General features: G+C 39.9%; 1 long non-coding RNA gene across 1 annotated transcript in view; it reads left to right on the top strand.

Annotated features, from left to right (window-relative positions):
- The window catches only part of LOC132395445 (uncharacterized), a 36,509-nt gene extending 23,650 nt beyond the window's left edge, over positions 1–12,859 (top strand). Inside the window, exons 2-6 of the long non-coding RNA XR_009512610.1 lie at positions 2,419–2,479; positions 4,736–4,874; positions 8,932–9,023; positions 9,409–9,490; positions 11,816–12,859. This is a non-coding gene — a long non-coding RNA (uncharacterized LOC132395445). The remainder of the gene's footprint in view (positions 1–2,418; positions 2,480–4,735; positions 4,875–8,931; positions 9,024–9,408; positions 9,491–11,815) is intronic.
- Positions 12,860–14,733: the final 1,874 nt, after the last annotated feature.

Here is a 14,733-nt window from a genome sequence, read left to right as displayed (position 1 = left end):
AGCTAACAGTTTACCAGTACGATCACTATGAATATAAAGAGGGTCCTCCTTTATGAGTGATGAGCTTCGGCGGTACCTGCTAGCTAGGGGCATTGCTACTAGTCGGACCACGAGTTATAATCCCCGGGAAATGGACAGGTGGAGAGGGAGAATGCCACAGTGTGGAAGGCCACACTTTTAGCCCTTAAGTCAAAAGGGTTGTCGGTCTCTCGATGGCAGGAGGTCCTCCCCGAGGCACTCCACTCTATCCGCTCCCTGTTATGTACGTCCTCCAATGCCACCCCTCACGAGCGCCTATTCTCTTTTCCCAGGAAGTCTGTCACTGGGACCACCCTACCAGCTTGGCTGACATCCCCGGGGCCAGTGCTGCTCTGGAAATATGTGAGGAGTAATAAATACTCCCCGCTGGTTGAGAGGGTTCACGTTCTACATGCGAACCCCCAGTATGCCTACATGGTCTTACCTGATGGGTGGGAGGACACGGTCTCCGTCCGCGACCTGGCGCCCACAGGTGCAGCAGACCACTACCCTGAACACTCTCCGGTAACTATGAACACTGTACCCGAGGTGACACCGTGCACACCAAGCCCTACACAGACTCCTCACGACACTCATATACCGGGTGTTTCGTACGTGTATATACCAGGCGTCTCGCACATGCATGAGGGATCACTGACGCCTAGTGGGCTGACACCTCCAGTTAGGCTGGAACCAGCACAACCACCGTCTCCGGTGCAATCACCACCGGCACCTGTGCAATCACAGCTGGTGCTACGTAAATCCCAGCGACAGATTCGACCACCTGATAGACTTAACCTGTAAGAAACTTTGCTACATGGGGACTCTTTTTCAAACGGGGGGGGGGGGGGTGAATATGGTGAACTACATATACCTGTCTGGACACGCCCCCTGCTGACTGCTCCTGTGGCTCCTCCCACAGACCCCTGTATAAAGGCGATCGAGGCCTGAGCCCGGCCTCTCAGTCTCCAGGATGTAGTATGGTGGTCACTCACTGCTTGTTCCTTCTTCCAGTCAATAAAAACCGATATCTCGCCTTTACGTCTCAGAGTGAGTTATTGATGGTGCATCCCCCAAGTGAGCAGGCACTATGGGCAAAGGATCTAATTTTCGTGAAAAAAAATGGAATGGCCACATTAGCTTGAAGGGAAAAAGACAATGTTAAAGACAGAAGTGAGAAAAAATTGCTTCAAGTAACAAACTGCTATGAAGTAAAGATCTGTTTACCAGAAACCACAAAAATTATGGAGATTTATAGAGGGAATGAAATTCTGGAAATTTAAAACAAAAGCACAAATATCCCCAAAATGCACAACAGAATGGGCCAAAAATGAAGGAAACCATCCAAAATCTGTAAATATTCTCTATTTGTTGTTCTGAGATACATCGTAGGATGCGCTGGGCCATTGGGTGTTTTGGGATTTTCACCCTCACCCAGGTGACTCAGGCCAGGCTTGTGTCCTAACAGCATTAGTTCATAGGCTACACCTCTTGATCTACAACCATCTGGAGGCTCACGCAGCAGCCTCTGTGACGGTCCTGATGGTCTTTTCTTTGCAGCCCCCATAATGCCAAGGAGAGAGTAGGTTCTCACAGTGAGCAGCCAGCAAAACCTCTGCACCCCACCTCAACAGGCTCGGATCGTGCCTTCCACCCCTGCTTCCTCATATCCTGGTACTTGGCTCCTTCCACTCCTCCATCTGGTCATCCAAGAAACTGTCAGTTCTACTATAATCACCTGCTTTCCGGTTTCTGACAAAATGACCATGTCAGGCCTCAGGGATGATGATGCGATGAAATCAAGGAACTTTCATTGCTTGCTAAGATCGACTTTCAGCTGCCAGTCAGACAGTGTACTGAACAAGCCTGCTGGTGATATGGGCTGAGGCTGCTTTGGTCTACAGTTTTGACAAAGACTGAGCAGTTGTATATACCAGATTTTCATTGAAAAACACTTGGCAGTCAAATTTGAAATAACTAGACCCAGATAGTCCTTGGGTTTGTGCCCTGAATCTTTATGTTCTCCTTTGCTGAGATGCAATATCAGATCAAAGTCCTTAACTAGTTTTTTGGTTATTACCATCTCCTCATTAATGTTGAATTTTGCTTTGATAATCATTCCCATACCATTCCTTGGCCTGTTTTACTAAGTTATGAGTCCTATGTGACTATGAATTTCTGTTGAAGTTGTTCAATTTTCTTGACATTGAATTATATGTACTGTTATTGTGAACTATATTACCTCCACAGAGTTTTGCATGCCAAGGCAGTAAACAGTAAATGTGGAGTTGGAAGCAGATGCTGCTATGTTTTCCATCAATTACTTGAATTGGCTTAGTGAGCTTAATGAGGAAGATCACCAGCAGATACTTAAATTTTCTTCCTGTGCTTCACATTCAGGTCAATGCACTCTGCTGAAGGAAGGACCAGGAGGAAATGTGGTGCTAAATGTCATCTTTATGTAAGCCATTTCTGCATACATTAAGGAATGAATGAATAATTCATGAGCATAATTACTGGTTACAGAATATACTGCATCCACATTTTTTGCTGTCAGTTATTTAATTGCTGTTTTATTTTGGTGGCAATTTAAATTGTAAAAAAAAACTAGTTCAATGTTCCTCTTTTACTGAAAATGGATAATATGATTTATTATGTAGAACTCAATGATAACAAACTTATATGAGAAAGTTGCATTTTATTGTTGATAATTTCTTTCATATTTATTAGAGGTAGCAAATGAAAACTGGCTTGTAATAATGTAGACGTAATAATGGTGCATCACAATTATCAGGCAACTAACGTCCCACTTTACGAGTGGAAATGGTGGACTCATTATTCGTCGGTTTGTGGTCCTTGGTGGGGGGGGGAGAGGTATAGTAAAATTTGAAAATGCCATGTCTCCTGCTGAGGTATTGGGCTCCAGTCAGACAGGACCTAAGAACAATATAAAGAAACAGACTATAACATTGCAACAGATTCTGACCACGTGGTATTGTGTACTCAGTGTGGCTATCTCAGTTTTACATCTATCACAAAACATTGGGAAATATTTTAGAAAGTCTCTCCTTCGTCAAATGGTAATGATGTACAATTTAAAATTGTATCAGTGAATGACTAGCACAGACTGAGGAAGAGTTAACCAGCTTCAGAATCTGCGTCCAATCCTCCCATATAAAAGTCAAATTGAGTTCCTTCTCCCAATCCTGTTTAATCTTAAGTAAAGGACGCTTATTCCATTGTAATAATAGATTATAAATTCTTCCAATAGAACCTTTCAATGAGGGGTTCATATTCATAATAGTATCTAACAGGTCAGCCTCCAATATGTAAGGAAAATTACTTAAATATTTTTGTAAAAAATGTCTAAGTTGAAGGTATTGTAAAAAGTGTGAATATGAGAGAGAATATTTAATAACAGTTATTTAATAACAGATAGCTATACTGACACATATGTTCTGGTCATGTTCTATATTAAAACTGTTTTGGAAGTCAGTCTTTTCAACAATTTCTAAAGCACTCAGAATCAACTTACAACCTAATAAATTGCCTGCGCTTTTTGAAATAATTCCTCAAAATATCCATGGTATTTCTGTGTCTGACCAACATGTTATTGCGTTTGTTACATTGATAGCTAGGAGGGCCATCTTGTTGAAATGGAAGGATATATCAGCTCCTACTTTGTCACAATGGTTCTCTCAAGTGATGCTGTGTCTTAGCTTGGAGAAAATTAGAAGTCGAACCTTTGAGCCTTTATTTGATTTTGAGAAAAGATGGGGCTCATTTGGTCGTTATTATCATTTCAGTTATCTGATAGATTTCCTCCACGATCTAAGTGTACATTTTTTTGGATATAGCTTTCTTTCTTGTTGGTGGTTTGATGTTTTTTTTAGAAGCTTTCTGTATGACGCATGGCTCCGGGGTTGTACCTCCAATGGGTTTCTTTTCCCCCCCCTCACTTTTCTTGCTTAGTAGGGTTTTTTTTTATTTACAAAAATTTTCAATCTTTAAGATAATTTCTTTTTTTTGAGGCATTGTAAGTGATGTTACTTTGATGTACCAGTGTTATTTTTGAATAATAATAATAATAAAAAGATTTGAAAAGAAAGTAAATTCAGTGTAATCACCATGAAAGCAGGTTATCTGAAGACATCAAAATAGTAGAATAATCAAAAGCACTGCCAAGAAACGAGAAATATCTGGTAGAATTTCATCTGGTTTGAGTAGCCTATGGTCATCTGAGAGAGAGTAAACGGATGTAGCACAGGGAAGTAAGAGACAAACCTTTAATGGGATTGCCCCCTGGGAGCTAGCATGGCTCTAATGGGCCAAATTACCTCTTTCTGTATAAGATGGGGCCTGGCTTACAATCTGAACGTGGCAAACACAGAAATGGACCCTCCAGCCAGCTAGGTCTATGCTGATCATTTTGCCTTCCTGCATGAATCCCATTTGCCTGCATTAGGGCCTGATCCTTTTGTCTATGCCTTTTTATGTGTCTGACTAAATGCCCCTTGAATGTATCTGTCAATCACTCTGTGTAACACAAAAACTTGCCTCTCCTATTACTTTTAAAACTCTTCTCATCTTAAATCTGTGTCATCTTGTTTTGAAAGCCCCACTAAGGGGAAGAAAGATTTTGACTATCTCTCATATCTATACTTCACATAATCCTGTAGATTACTATAATTTAATTTCTCTGCCTCCTTCATTTCAGAGAATGCAAGCCCGAAAGAACTGACTGGGTGAAACTAAGGCCTTGACACTGGTCTGGGAAAGGACACTGCTACTGGTTTGCATATTCTTCCAAAGAAGCTGGAGAACATTGTGGATGCTGCATTGATGATATCTTTCCAGTGAGTTGAAATGCTTTCTGTACATAGTCCAGGAATCACTGCTGCCTTGTAGACTATAATATTTGTGTTGGGTCTGAGATTATGATCTTCAAACAAAACTTTCAGCATTTCATCGGTCCTGGTACACTGAAAGTGGTGGCCGAGTTTAATCACTGATGTTTGCCTTCACTGAGCAGTGGTTTTTGAGATATGAAAAGTGATCCATATTTTACAGCAGCTCATGGAAACTCAATAGTCGTGCTACATTAAGCAGGTGACATCTGCATTGGTGTGCTATTAGAGGTCAAGCTGATGGCCATCCACTTGTTCATTCAATCCTATTTGAGTACAGGTCTTGCATTCAACATTTGCAAGACAAAAGGGCATCTATCAACAAAATCCTGGAGGAGCTCAGCAGGTCAGGTCTGGCTCCCCTTTTACCCTTCATTTCTCCTCACTTGCCCATTACTCCCTATTGTTCACATCCTCCTACCCTTTCTTCCATGGTCCAATCTCCTCTCCTATCAGATTCCTCCTTCTTCAGCCCTTTACCTTTTCCACCTATCAACTCCCAGCTTCTCACTTCATTCCCCACCCCTCCTCCATCCACCCACTTTCCTTCTCACATGGCTTCACCTATCACCTTCCAGCTTGTACTCTTGCCTCTCTCCCCATCCTATTATCCTGGCTTCTTTCCCCCTTGCTTTCCAGTCCCAATGAAGGGTCTCAGCCTGAAATGCCAACTGTTTATTCCCTCCATAGATGCCCCCTAACTGCTGACTTCTTCCAGTATTTTGTGTGTTGCTGTCAACTTCCATCATCTACAGAACTCCTGTGTTTAAACTATCTTCCAATTTGCCCTCTGAAAATATGGCTGACTGAAACTTTCAAAAACATGGTTGTCTGCCATACTGATTTTGTATTTGCCGTTTTATACCAACATGACAAAGACCTTGAAATGAACGTTCTACTTTCACATCTTCTGTTCTCTGAGCTACAATGTCTCCACTTAAATACACCAATGAAATGAACTGAGAGGTTCCCCCAAAAAGAGAGAATCATTCAATACAAACTACTCGTACTTAGATCAAGCAACAATTCAGACAGGGATAAACTATCATGTAGTTTCAATATAAAATGAAGCTATATCCACTGCTCGTGAAACCTTATCAAACATGCAAGCTGTTGGAGGATTATAATCAAATTACATGTGTATATGTCACCATATACCACCCTGAGTTTCATTTTCTTGTGGGCATTCACAGTGAACAAAGAGATACAATAAAATCGATTAAAGACAACACACAAAGACAAATGACCAAAGTGCGAAAGAACTCAATCTGCAAATATAATAATAAATAATAGTGATTCCATGAATTGCTGAGTCCTTTAAGCGAGTCTGTAGTGCTGTAGTGAGTGATGTTATCCATGCTGGTACATGAGGCTGATGGTTGAAGGGTGATGACTTTTCCTGAACCTGGTGATGTGGGATCATCCTCCTTGATGGCAGCAATGAGAAGAGAGCATGTCCTGGATGGTGGGGGTCCTTGGTGATGGTTGCTGCTTTCGTGTGCCGGAGTTCCTGTTATATATTTACATATATGCTTAGCTGTGGGAAGAGTTTTTTCCTGAGATGGACTGGGTTACATGCACGTTTTTAATGTAGGCTTTTCTATTCTTGGGCATTGGTGTTTCCATACCAGGCCAGTATACTCCCCACTGTATCTATAGACATTTTCAAAGTTTTAGTCGACATGTTAAATCTTTGCGAACATCTAAGAAAGTAGAGGCACTGCCGTGCTTTCTTTGTAATAGCTCTTACTTACTGGGCCCAGGACAGATCCTCTGAAATGATAACGCCAAGGGATTTAAAGTTACTGATGCTCTCTTCCTCTCCTCTACTGATGAGGACTGGCCCACGTACCTCTGATTTCCTCCTCCTGTAGTCAATAGTCAGCTCTTTGTTTATGCTGACATGTTGTTGTTGAGGCGCCATTCAGCCTGATTTTCAATCTCCCACCTATATGCTGATTCATCATTACAGTTGATTTGGCCAAGAACAGTGGTGTCATCAGCAAACTTAAATACGGCATTGGAGCAGAACAGCCTCACAGTCATAAGTATAAAGTGAGTAGAGCAAGGGGCTAAGCACACAGTCTTGTGGTATACCCATGCTGATGTTGATAGTGGAGGAGATGTTGTTAGCAATCCAAACTGACTTGGGTCTGTAAGTGAGGAAATCAAGGATCTGGTTGCTCAAGGAGGGAAACCTCAATTTGTTTTGAGGGAACGATAGTAGTGGATGCAAAGCTGTAGTCAATGAAGGGCATCCTGATATAGGCATCTTTGCTGTCTAGTACTTTAAGGGCTGAATGAAATGGTATCTGCTGTGAACCCCGTTGTGACAGTAGGCAAATTAAAGCATACCACGGCACTCGTTAGGCAGGAGTTGATATCTTTTGTGACCAATCTCTCAAAGCATTTCATCACAGTGGAAGTAAGTGCTTCTGGACCATATTTATTGAGGCAGGTTACCATGTTCTTCCTGTTCAGAGTTCCTCTTGGGTTACCATAGGACATGGGATGCCATTCCCTCCCTGATAATTTCTACATTCAAAAATAACAAACTAAAATGCTAGTTGCAATGCTGTATTTTTCCATTGTCATCTCTGGGTTAGCATTCTGGAGCTTAGTATCACTGTAGAAGCAGTTCACCACAAAGACCTCAAGGAAAGTGCCTAGATTCATTTTCTTAGGGCAACTGGAGGAATGTGTCAGCAGCACTCAGTCAAGAATAAATAATGGGAAACATCTCCATTGTGGTGTTATTTTAAAATGGAATCAACATAATTGGCAACATTACAACCATAAGGTTAACCATGGAAACAGAAGTAGGAGTAATTTCACATAGAAGCAGTAGAGTAGCAGTAATGTCCCGCACTATCACGTTATATTGCACAAGTAGCTTCAAGCAGTGTTTCAGAAGCCTGTGTAGGCACAGCAACCTCAGTAAATGGCTCTCCTGACATTGATGCTCACTTGTCAGAAATTGTTATCAAGAAAAGAAACGCACAAATCAGGTCAAAGAGCTCAACAGTCAATTCAACATTCATATAATGATGCAGCATCTCGGCTTTTATGACAGCATCTGCTCATACATTGGACTCAAGGATACCAAGCATAGTAACTCAATTCAAATGGAAGACTGATTACAAACATCAGTAAACCATATATGTTGAAACAATAAATTATTATGTACTGAAGCACCAAACAGTGATCCATGGCAGCCTTTCTCTTGTTGGGGAAAGTGAGCCCTCTGCAGGTGGCAACATTATGGAAGGTCTTGCACAGTGTAGCTGATGTCACCTGGACTAGCTAATAATGGGATACCTCTTTTAATATCAATAGTCATGTCTGGAGAACTGCATTAACATGCTTGGTGTCTGCTCTCTTTGGACTGCTATGTTATAAACACAACTTTATCTGATCCCCACCTAGTAGGACACAAGGCGCAGATTGTTGAAAGCCACCTTCGTTAATATCATTGGATTTTTTCAAATGAATTGGTGATTTCTGATCTAGTCTAGATTGTGAATTAAAGGATAAAATTACTGGCTATTGATTATCTTTTGTTCAAATCCAATCTTTAAGCATAGGGTACAAGAATGAAAATGATACACAGTATTGATATCTGTAGGATTTGTATAACAACTTTCCTGTAGAATGTGCCCAAAGGCTATTTAGATTGGAAGATAATTAATAATAAAAGAGATAAAGAAAAAGACATTAAGTCGTGAAGATGGAACTAAGGGACATAACTGAAAGTTTAGTCATTATGAAATGAATATTCTAAGTACTGTCACTCATCCATAATGGATGATTGAAAGGGCTGATACATAAAATGGCTTGCTAGTCTATGCAGTCTATGGGGGGGGGAAGCTTTTAAAGATGATTTATTGATATCAAATTACACTGCAGCTTTTTTAAGCTACTTTGAAAAATGGTACATAGAATTTGAAGGAATCTATTCATTCTCTTATTACTATGCTTGGCTTAACTAGGATTCATATTTCTACAGCTTTCCCTTTGAAGATATATCAGACTGAAGACCCAGAAGGCGATTCAATGAACTGGAAGAGGTGCAGCAAATCGGGATTCTAATAGGAGAGGGTGTGTAAGAGATCATGGAGAGTACGGCTGACATTAAATATTTGTGTTTTATCACAAAATGTAGTCCTTCTGTGACTATATATAGAGATTTTGTTAGCTTTTTTTACTTTAGGTTCCTGAAATTTCAAGAGATAAATGTTCTGATGAAAGGTCAATGATCTGAAATGTTAAGGTTTGTTCCTTTCCACTGAAGTTGCCCAACCAACTTGATGCTTTCTTTCTTACTTCAGAATTATGTGATCAGTAGTTGCCTGCAATATTTAATTTGTGAGGAATTGGATTTAAAACAATTCAGTCATGAGTTTTGACATAGCACTAAAATTGTTTAGACTCAAGGAAAACTATGATTGTAACAAAATTTATATTTCAAAACATTATATTACAGATCTGGTTTGGATGAATATAAGATCATCAGAGCATACCTGTTGCACTTATTCATATGTAACTACTTCTGGGAATCAAAAGAAGTAAGAAAAGTAAAATCATTTTATTTCAAAAAGATAATGAATAGTTTTGTCAATTTTCAAAAATTGAAACATTTATACTGAATGGCATGCAAGTATAACTCAAGGTATTTGCTTGTGCATTGAAAACATACATCTAGCATTCTGTTCCCTAGCTCATTTCAAATTTTAAACAAGATGGATGCAAATTAGACATGCCTATTTTAATGTAATGGATAATGCATTTAAGGAAGCTCTTTTTTTTATCCGGCCAGTTTACTCTTCAGAATTCAGGTGGCAGCAAAGGAATAACCAAGTGCAGGGTCTGAACAACACTTTCCAATCCTCCTTGGGCATACGAATGCCAGAAGATTGGTGGACTGCTTCTGTTGTACCCTTGTTTAAAAAAAGCAGTAAGTGGTGTAATTACAGACCAGTTAGTATAACTCAAGTGGCTGGAAAATTATTTAAATCAATTAGAAAGGAGCAGATAAAGTGAAGGACTGCCAGTGTACACTTGTTAAGGGAAGGGAGTGTCTCTTTAAAGGTTTGAACACCTACGCTTGGTCCGCCAGAGAAAGCAGGATCTCCCAGTGACCACACATTTTAATTCCACATCCCATTCCCATTCTGATATGTCTATCCATGGCCTCCTCTACTGTCAAGATGAAGCCACACTCAGGTTGGAGGAACAACATCTTATATACAGGCTGGGTAGCCTCCAACCTGATGGCATGAACATTGACTTCTCTAACTTCTGTTAATGCCCCTCCTCCCCTTCTTATCCCATCCCTGACATATTTAGTTGTTTGTTTTTTTTTCTCTCTCTCTGCCCATCACCCTGACTGTTCTCCATCTCCCTCTGGTGTTCCCCCCTCCCCCTTTCTTTCTCCTGAGGCCTCCCGTCCCATGATCCTTTCCCTTCTCCAGCTCTGTATCACTTTTGCCAATCACCTTTCCAGCTCTTAGCTTCATCCCACCCCCTCCGGTCTTCTCCTATCATTTCGCATTTCCCCCTCCCCCCACTACTTTCAAATCTATTAGTATCTCTCCTTTCAGTTAGTCCTGACGAAGTGTCTCGGCCCGAAACGTCGACAGTGCTTCTCCCTATAGATGCTGCCTGACCTGCTGCGTTCCACCAGCATTTTGTGTGTGTTGTTAAGAGGAGATTTAGCTGAGCTGTGTAAAATTACAAAGGGTCTTTCTGGGCCAAATAAAAAGAACTTACTATATTTCCCTTACTAGAGGCTTAAAAAAAATTAAAGGATACCGTTGGTAGTGAAATCAACCACAAGCTGAGATAGAGAGTGTGTACTTCTATATCAGGAATTCCACTAACCTTAATTTTTAGAACTTCAGGGTGGACCTGGTGCAGGGAGGGTTAGAGAATTGTTGCTTGGTGACATCGGTTCCACCTGCCCCACACTTTGCTTTTAGGCTGATGGTAAGGAAGCCAGAATGAACAGCAACAGGGTGACCATGAAAGGTTTTATGACTTTTGCACTAGGTTTAACTATGAGATCACATTGTTCATTATTAAGCCCTTCCATTTATTGTTTTAAGATATTTGATTACATAGTCTTGCGACCAAGTCCGTATTTGCCCTGTCCTGACGTCTGTCCACTTTCCAGCTTTCCAGCAGAAAGTTTTGCACTGCTATGAAATATGGGACCATTGGTTATTTTTCTTTCTTTGCTAATCTGGAATTACTGATCCCAGTTTTTGAGAAGTAATATAGGTTAGTTTTTATATAGTTTTATATGTCTGACACCAGGCTAGACTGCATAGCTTAGTTACGCACCAGCTATGCTCATTGCATTTCTGCTTTTCTCAAACATATTAACAGAAGTAATAATAATTATTTTTAATTTTGATGCCTCATTAATAAGGTGCATTTTAATGCTGTAATTAAAGTTTAACATTTGGATTGCAATTTAAAAAATTATGAGGAAAAGTGTTCATTGTAATGAATTGATAGGAACCATAATTTGTTTTGTAAAGATAATTGACAAAAAACATTAAAATAATGCCCAGTGAATGGCAGATAGTAATGTGGTGAACAGACTTGAATGCAACATGCTGAGTGAAGTTGGCCACAGCTGCTGAATTGGCTGCTCTCTGGACTTGCACTGGTTGGCTGTGTGTCTGGGGCTTGCTGAATGATGGATGCCACATATTCAATACCCTGTTCCTTTGCTGGGCTCCACATGATACCCAAATTCTGTATAGTTTATACTTTTTCTTGTGTATATTGTGTCTCTGATGGTACGTGTCTGTGATCCTGCTGCAAAGTAAGATTTTAATTACACCTGTAACAATAAACTCAGCTTTGATATTTTTTTTTAAAAGGGGTTGCCGTAGGAAAGCAACACCTATCATCAGGGATCCCAACTACCCAGGACATGTTCTCTCCTCACAGCTGCCATCAGGAAGAAGACACAACAGCCACAGGACTTGTTACACCAGGTTCAGGAAAAGTTATCACCACATAATCATCAGGCTCTTGAACCAAATTCACTCGGTTCACTTGCCCCCTCATTGAAATATTCCCACAACCAATGGACTCACTTTCAAGAATTCATGTTCTCAATATTTATTGTTTCTTTGTTGTTATTATTATTGTTATTTGTTGTTGTACTTGCATAGTTTGTTGTCTTTTACACACTGGTTGAACACCCAAGTTGGTGTGGTGTTTCATTGATTATGTTATGGTTATTATTCTATGGATTTATTGAGTATGCCCACAAGAAAATTAATCTCGGGGTCATATATGGTGACATATATGTACTTTGACAATAATGAACTTTGACCTTTAGTATCAGTGTAATCAAAGATGCAATCAATGTTGTTTTATATTTTGTAGTTAACATTAATGATGCCACAGCTAGAGTATTATGTACAGTTTTGATCACTGCCATATAGGAAGTATGTGATTGCTTTGCATAGGATGCAGAGGAGATTTACAAAGATGATGCCAGAACTAAAGGCATTTATAATTGAAGAAAGGCTGTCTAATCTGCTGTCTTCAGTACGGTGGAGGCTGAGGAATGACGTATTCCCTTTTGCAGTAAGGTGAGTACCTAGGGGAGATTGATTTGTGTTCAATGGTCAAACGATTAGAGGAGAGGTGAGAAGAAAACATTTCATTCAGTAAGTGGCGGCGATGTAGAACCTACTGCCTGAAAGGGTAGTGGAGACAGATGCTCTCATCATATTTAAAGTGCTTGGTTGAACACTTGAAGAACTGTAATCTGTTGGGTACAGAATCAAGAGCTGGGAATGAGGCTAGCTTGATTTCAAGTTTTCACCAACAATGAATGAAAGATGAACATTAGATTAATATGTAGTAATGCTGTAATTTCTTAGTTTAAAATTGTGTTATGATTATTATAATTGTTTCTGGTTTAAGAAATCTGTACAGTGTTGCATTGACTGATAAAGTCAACTTTTAAAATACATTCCCAATTGTCCTTGGACTTCCTTTTTGCCAATACAGGGCAGTTATGAAACATCCAGACTGCTGTGGATTGGGAGTCATGTGTAGGCCAGATGGAAAATGGAAGCAAATGACATTCTCTAAACTTCAATGAAGTAGTTTCTTACGTGTCAAAAATTTTAATCAACATACATGTCAAGCTTTCACTTTATTTTTAGCTATTAATACCGATGCTAACACATTGTTCCCCCTCCAAGTCATCATAATTAAAAGCATAATCAGTTCTACAGATGGATTTGCATATTTTATCCTGCATTCTATTTCTTATTTACAGCTTTAATTACTATCATTAACATACTTTGTTTGTCTCAGACTCTAGCTGTGGACTGATTATGGAGATGTAATGTTAGTAAACCTTAAGGAAAAGGGGAACCAGCTGTTCAGTGCTAAACATAAATTACCATGGCTGCAGTCTTTGGGTCAAGTGAACGCTGGCAATTACATCTCCAGGTTTTGCTTTTGTTTTGTACATGTGCTGCAGAAGATGATGTATTTTTGCTTTCAAAACAAGATTTGATCATAATTAGTTTTCTAAAAGAGTAACACATTTCAGATATGGAAATAAATGATCAGAAACAGGTGTTCACAAAACAACATGCAAATTTGAACCAACACGTTTTCAAATACGGGGAGATCTCGGCCCGTCAGACAGCATCTTTGGAGGGAAGTGAACAGTCAGTGTTGCAGGCTGAGACACTTCAGGACTAGAAAGGAGGGAGACAGAAGCCTGAGTAAAAGGAAAGGGGAGGTGAGGGGGGGCACAGGAGGATCAAGAGCTGGCAGCTGATAGGTGAATCCAGGTGGGGGTGGGAAGCAGGGAGATAGGGAAGGGGTGGGGGAGAAAAGGGAATAATGTAAGAAACTGGAAGGTGATAGGTGGGGAATGTGAATGGCTGTAGAAGGAGGTATCTGATTGAACAGGACAGTTGATCATGGGATAAAGGGAACCAGCAAGAGGAGGGTGAAGATGATAGGCAGGGGGAGGGAAAGAGAAGGAGTAACAGGGCCTCAGCAAAACAGAATGGGGCCAGGAATGAAGGGAGTGGCCAGTATCTGCAGTCTTTCTTTTTCTATGTTATGCTGCTTTAGGTAAATGCAGATATATTTAACCACTGTCAACATTTAATTTGAACATTTCTGGATTAAAATATCCATTTTGGACCATGACTTACAGTAGTCCCTTTAATTGTATCAGAATGTCATGTCATTCTACAATCATTTATAGTCATTCATTTATAATGTCATTCTATTATGCAATCTATAATCTTCTTAACATTGCACTTTCATTAAAATATTAGAGTTTTTAAATGGTTGCTCACTGAATAAAATACCCCATGTATTGCAGATAATTAGCTAAATCTCACAATACTGTTGTGACATTATGTAAGGTTAACTTGAACTTGCCAGCAGAAGGGAACAGAAAGGCAAAAATCAGCAGCCTATTTCACAACTATCTTTTTTATTGGCTTCATTACATTATATATTTGAACATTTTGTCAGCATCTGCTTCTTCAATAACAAAGAGTATGTGTCAGGGTGAGTATAAGTCAGCTTTTTCCACCCTGGGTATTGCATTTTGAACTTTCAAAATGGGTGTGTTGGAATCAGGTCACAAGTTTAAAAAAAAATCCAGCCTTGACCAAAACCAGCTATCCAGCTCAAACAATTATTCTCTCATTCCAAACTCCTTACTACCATTCTTCCAGCATTAATGGAGTAGAATCCAGATAAAACAGCGGATAGAGAATTGATCACTGAAATTTATAATGTA

This window comes from Hypanus sabinus, chromosome 6, assembly GCF_030144855.1.
Source record: "Hypanus sabinus isolate sHypSab1 chromosome 6, sHypSab1.hap1, whole genome shotgun sequence".
Taxonomy (NCBI): Eukaryota; Metazoa; Chordata; class Chondrichthyes; order Myliobatiformes; family Dasyatidae; genus Hypanus; species Hypanus sabinus.
Note: the sequence above shows the minus strand (reverse complement) of the source record. Positions and strands in the feature narration are given on the sequence as shown.